Genomic DNA, 6,000 nt, shown 5'->3' with positions numbered 1-6,000 from the left:
TAATATGAAGGAACAGGGAAATAATGCCTGTAATATGAAGGAACAGGGACATAATGGCTGTAAGATGAATGAACAGGGACATAATGCCGGTAATATGAAGGAATAGAGACATAATGCCGGAAATATGAAGGAACAGGGACATAATGCCGGTAATGTGAGGGAACAGGGACATAATGCCTGTAATAAGAAGGAACAGGGACATAATGCCTGTAATAAGAAGGAACAGGGACATAATGCCTGTAAGATGAAGGAACAGGGACATAATGCATGTAAGATGAAGGAACAGGGACATAATGCCTGTAATAAGAAGGAACAGTTACAAAATACCTGTAATAAGAAGGAACAGGGACATAATGCCTGTAAGATGAAGGAACAGGGACATAATGCCGGTAATATGAAGGAACAGGGACATAATGCCGGTAATATGAAGGAACAGGGACATAATGCCTGTAATAAGAAGGAACAGGGACATAATGCCGGTAATATGAAGGAACAGGGAAATAATGCCGGTAATATGAAGGAACAGGGACATAATGGCTGTAAGATGAATGAACAGGGACATAATGCTGGTAATATGAAGGAATAGGGACATAATGCCTGTAAGATGAAGGAACAGGGACATAATGCCGGTAATAAGAAGGAACAGGGACATAATGCCTGTAAGATGAAGGAACAGGGACATAATGCCTGTAAGATGAAGGAACAGGGACATAATGCATGTAAGATGAAGGAACAGGGACATAATGCCTGTAATAAGAAGGAACAGTTACAAAATGCCTGTAATAAGAAGGAACAGGGACATAATGCCTGTAAGATGAAGGAACAGGGACATAATGCCGGTAATATGAAGGAACAGGGACATAATGCCGGTAATATGAAGGAACAGGGACATAATGCCTGTAATAAGAAGGAACAGGGACATAATGCCGGTAATATGAAGGAACAGGGAAATAATGCCTGTAATAAGAAGGAACAGGGACATAATGCCTGTAAGATGAAGGAACAGGGACATAATGCCGGTAATATGAAGGAATAGGTACAAAATGCCTGTAATATAAAGGAACAGGGACATAATGCCTGTAAGATGAAGGAACAGGGACAAAATGCCGGTAATATGAAGGAATAGGGACACAATGCCGGTAAGATGAGGGAACAGGGATATAATGCCGGTAATATGAACGAACAGGGACAAAATTCCTGTAAGATGAAGGAACAGGGACATGATGCCGGTAATATGAAGGAACAGGGACATAATTCCTGTAAGATGAAGGAACAGGGACATAATGCCGGTAATATGAAGGAACAGGGACATAATGCCTGTAATAAGAAGGAACAGGGACATAATGCCTGTAATAAGAAGGAACAGGGACACAATGCCTGTAAGATGAAGGAACAGGGACATAATGCCGGTAATATGAAGGAATAGGTACAAAATGCCTGTAATATAAAGGAACAGGGACATAATGCCTGTAAGATGAAGGAACAGGGACAAAATGCCGGTAATATGAAGGAATAGGGACACAATGCCGGTAATAAGAAGGAACAGGGAAATAATGCCTGTAATAAGAAGGAATAGGGACATAATGCCTGTAAGATGAAGGAATAGGGACATAATGCCTGTAAGATGAAGGAACAGGGACATAATGCCTGTAAGATGAAGGAATAGGGACATAATGCCGGTAATATGAAGGAACAGGGACATAATGCCGGTAATATGAAGGAACAGGGACATAATGCCTGTAATAAGAAGGAACAGGGACATAATGCCGGTAATATGAAGGAACAGGGAAATAATGCCTGTAATATGAAGGAACAGGGACATAATGCCTGTAATAAGAAGGAACAGGGACATAATGCCTGTAAGATGAAGGAACAGGGACATAATGCCTGTAATAAGAAGGAACAGTTACAAAATGCCTGTAATAAGAAGGAACAGGGACATAATGCCTGTAAGATGAAGGAACAGGGACATAATGCCGGTAATATGAAGGAACAGGACATAATGCCGGTAATATGAAGGAACAGGGACATAATGCCTGTAATAAGAAGGAACAGGGAAATAATGCCGGTAATATGAAGGAACAGGGACATAATGGCTGTAAGATGAAGGAACAGGGACATAATGCCGGTAATATGAAGGAACAGGGACATAATGGCTGTAAGATGAAGGAATAGGGACATAATGCCGGTAATATGAAGGAACAGAGACATAATGCCTGTAATAAGAAGGAACAGGGACAAAATGCCTGTAATATGAAGGAATAGGGACATAATGCCTGTAAGATGAAGGAACTGGGACATAATGCCTGTAAGATGAAGGAATAGGGACATAATGCCGGTAATATGAAGGAACAGAGACATAATGCCTGTAATAAGAAGGAACAGGGACAAAATGCCGGTAATATGAAGGAATAGGGACATAAAGCCTGTAATAAGAAGGAACAGGTACAAAATGCCTGTAATATAAAGGAACAGGGACATAATGCCTGTAAGATGAAGGAACAGGGACAAAATGCCGGTAATATGAAGGAATAGGGACACAATGCCGGTAATAAGAAGGAACAGGGAAATAATGCCTGTAATAAGAAGGAACAGGGACATAATGCCTGTAATATGAAGGAACAGGGACATAATGCCTGTAATAAGAAGGAACAGGGACATAATGCCTGTAATATGAAGGAACAGGGACATAATGCCTGTAATAAGAAGGAATAGGGACATAATGCCTGTAAGATGAAGGAATAGGGACATAATGCCTGTAAGATGAAGGAACAGGGACATAATGCCTGTAAGATGAAGGAATAGGGACATAATGCCGGTAATATGAAGGAACAGGGACATAATGCCTGTAATATGAAGGAACAGGGACATAATGCCTGTAATAAGAAGGAACAGGGACATAATGCCGGTAATATGAAGGAACAGGGAAATAATGCCTGTAATATGAAGGAACAGGGACATAATGGCTGTAAGATGAATGAACAGGGACATAATGCCGGTAATATGAAGGAATAGAGACATAATGCCGGTAATATGAAGGAATAGGGACATAATGCCGGTAATGTGAGGGAACAGGGACATAATGCCTGTAATAAGAAGGAACAGGGACATAATGCCTGTAATATGAAGGAATAGGGACATAATGCCTGTAAGATGAAGGAACTGGGACATAATGCCTGTAAGATGAAGGAATAGGGACATAATGCCGGTAATATGAAGGAACAGAGACATAATGCCTGTAATAAGAAGGAACAGGGACAAGATGCCGGTAATATGAAGGAATAGGGACATAAAGCCTGTAATAAGAAGGAACAGGTACAAAATGCCTGTAATATAAAGGAACAGGGACATAATGCCTGTAAGATGAAGGAACAGGGACAAAATGCCGGTAATATGAAGGAATAGGGACACAATGCCGGTAATAAGAAGGAACAGGGAAATAATGCCTGTAATAAGAAGGAACAGGGACATAATGCCTGTAATAAAAAGGAAGAGGGACATAATGCCTGTAATATGAAGGAACAGGGACATAATGCCTGTAATAAGAAGGAATAGGGACATAATGCCTGTAATATAAAGGAACAGGGACATAATGCCTGTAAGATGAAGGAACAGGGACAAAATGCCGGTAATATGAAGGAATAGGGACACAATGCCGGTAAGATGAGGGAACAGGGATATAATGCCGGTAATATGAACGAACAGGGACAAAATTCCTGTAAGATGAAGGAACAGGGACATGATGCCGGTAATATGAAGGAACAGGGACATAATGCCTGTAATATGAAGGAACAGGGACATAATGCCTGTAATAAGAAGGAACAGGGACATAATGCCGGTAATATGAAGGAACAGGGAAATAATGCCTGTAATATGAAGGAACAGGGACATAATGGCTGTAAGATGAATGAACAGGGACATAATGCCGGTAATATGAAGGAATAGAGACATAATGCCGGTAATATGAAGGAACAGGGACATAATGCCGGTAATGTGAGGGAACAGGGACATAATGCCTGTAATAAGAAGGAACAGGGACATAATGCCTGTAATATGAAGGAATAGGGACATAATGCCTGTAAGATGAAGGAACTGGGACATAATGCCTGTAAGATGAAGGAACTGGGACATAATGCCTGTAAGATGAAGGAATAGGGACATAATGCCGGTAATATGAAGGAACAGAGACATAATGCCTGTAATAAGAAGGAACAGGGACAAAATGCCGGTAATATGAAGGAATAGGGACATAAAGCCTGTAATAAGAAGGAACAGGTACAAAATGCCTGTAATATAAAGGAACAGGGACATAATGCCTGTAAGATGAAGGAACAGGGACAAAATGCCGGTAATATGAAGGAATAGGGACACAATGCCGGTAATAAGAAGGAACAGGGAAATAATGCCTGTAATAAGAAGGAACAGGGACATAATGCCTGTAATAAAAAGGAAGAGGGACATAATGCCTGTAATATGAAGGAACAGGGACATAATGCCTGTAATAAGAAGGAATAGGGACATAATGCCTGTAATATAAAGGAACAGGGACATAATGCCTGTAAGATGAAGGAACAGGGACATAATGCCGGTAATGTGAGGGAACAGGGACATAATGCCTGTAATAAGAAGGAACAGGGACATAATGCCTGTAATATGAAGGAATAGGGACATAATGCCTGTAAGATGAAGGAACTGGGACATAATGCCTGTAAGATGAAGGAATAGGGACATAATGCCTGTAATATGAAGGGACAGGGATATAATGCCTGTAATATGAAGGAACAGAGACATAATGCCTGTAATAAGAAGGAACAGGGACAAAATGCCGGTAATATGAAGGAATAGGGACATAAAGCCTGTAATAAGAAGGAACAGGTACAAAATGCCTGTAATATAAAGGAACAGGGACATAATGCCGGTAATATGAAGGAATAGAGACATAATGCCGGTAATATGAAGGAACAGGGACATAATGCCGGTAATGTGAGGGAACAGGGACATAATGCCTGTAATAAGAAGGAACAGGGACATAATGCCTGTAATATGAAGGAATAGGGACATAATGCCTGTAAGATGAAGGAACTGGGACATAATGCCTGTAAGATGAAGGAATAGGGACATAATGCCGGTAATATGAAGGAACAGAGACATAATGCCTGTAATAAGAAGGAATAGGGACATAATGCCTGTAAGATGAAGGAATAGGGACATAATGCCTGTAAGATGAAGGAACAGGGACATAATGCCTGTAAGATGAAGGAATAGGGACATAATGCCGGTAATATGAAGGAACAGGGACATAATGCCTGTAATATGAAGGAACAGGGACATAATGCCTGTAATAAGAAGGAACAGGGACATAATGCCGGTAATATGAAGGAACAGGGAAATAATGCCTGTAATATGAAGGAACAGGGACATAATGGCTGTAAGATGAATGAACAGGGACATAATGCTGGTAATATGAAGGAATAGGGACATAATGCCTGTAAGATGAAGGAACAGGGACATAATGCCGGTAATAAGAGGGAACAGGGACATAATGCCTGTAAGATGAAGGAACAGGGACATAATGCATGTAAGATGAAGGAACAGGGACATAATGCCTGTAATAAGAAGGAACAGTTAAAAAATGCCTGTAATAAGAAGGAACAGGGACATAATGCCTGTAAGATGAAGGAACAGGGACATAATGCCGGTAATATGAAGGAACAGGGACATAATGCCGGTAATATGAAGGAACAGGGACATAATGCCTGTAATAAGAAGGAACAGGGACATAATGCCGGTAATATGAAGGAACAGGGAAATAATGCCTGTAATAAGAAGGAACAGGGACATAATGCCTGTAAGATGAAGGAACAGGGACATAATGCCGGTAATATGAAGGAATAGGTACAAAATGCCTGTAATATAAAGGAACAGGGACATAATGCCTGTAAGATGAAGGAACAGGGACAAAATGCCGGTAATATGAAGGAATAGGGACACAATGCCGGT

The sequence above is a fragment of the Rhinoderma darwinii genome, chromosome 11 (genome assembly GCF_050947455.1).
Source record: "Rhinoderma darwinii isolate aRhiDar2 chromosome 11, aRhiDar2.hap1, whole genome shotgun sequence".
Taxonomy (NCBI): Eukaryota; Metazoa; Chordata; class Amphibia; order Anura; family Rhinodermatidae; genus Rhinoderma; species Rhinoderma darwinii.
The sequence above is the reverse complement of the archived record's forward strand: the minus strand, read 5'-3'. Positions refer to the sequence as shown.